We start from the raw sequence: 264 nt of genomic DNA on the forward strand, positions 1-264 counted from the left end.
TTCTAACGAAATAAAGACGGATCCGTGTTCTGTGTTCCTGTGATCCCGCGTCTGTTCCCGTGTTTTGTGTTCCTGTGATCCCGCGTCTGTTCCCGTGTTTTGTGTTCCTATGATCCCGCGTCTGTTCCCGTGTTTTGTGTTCCTGTGATCCCGCGTCTGTTCCCGTGTTTTGTGTTCCTGTGATCCCGTGTCTGTTCCCGTGTTCTGTGTTCCTGTGATCCCGTATTTCTCTGTTCTGTATTTATTGTGATTGTGATTGTAATG

This window comes from Penaeus monodon, chromosome 31 (assembly GCF_015228065.2).
Source record: "Penaeus monodon isolate SGIC_2016 chromosome 31, NSTDA_Pmon_1, whole genome shotgun sequence".
Classification (NCBI taxonomy): Eukaryota; Metazoa; Arthropoda; class Malacostraca; order Decapoda; family Penaeidae; genus Penaeus; species Penaeus monodon.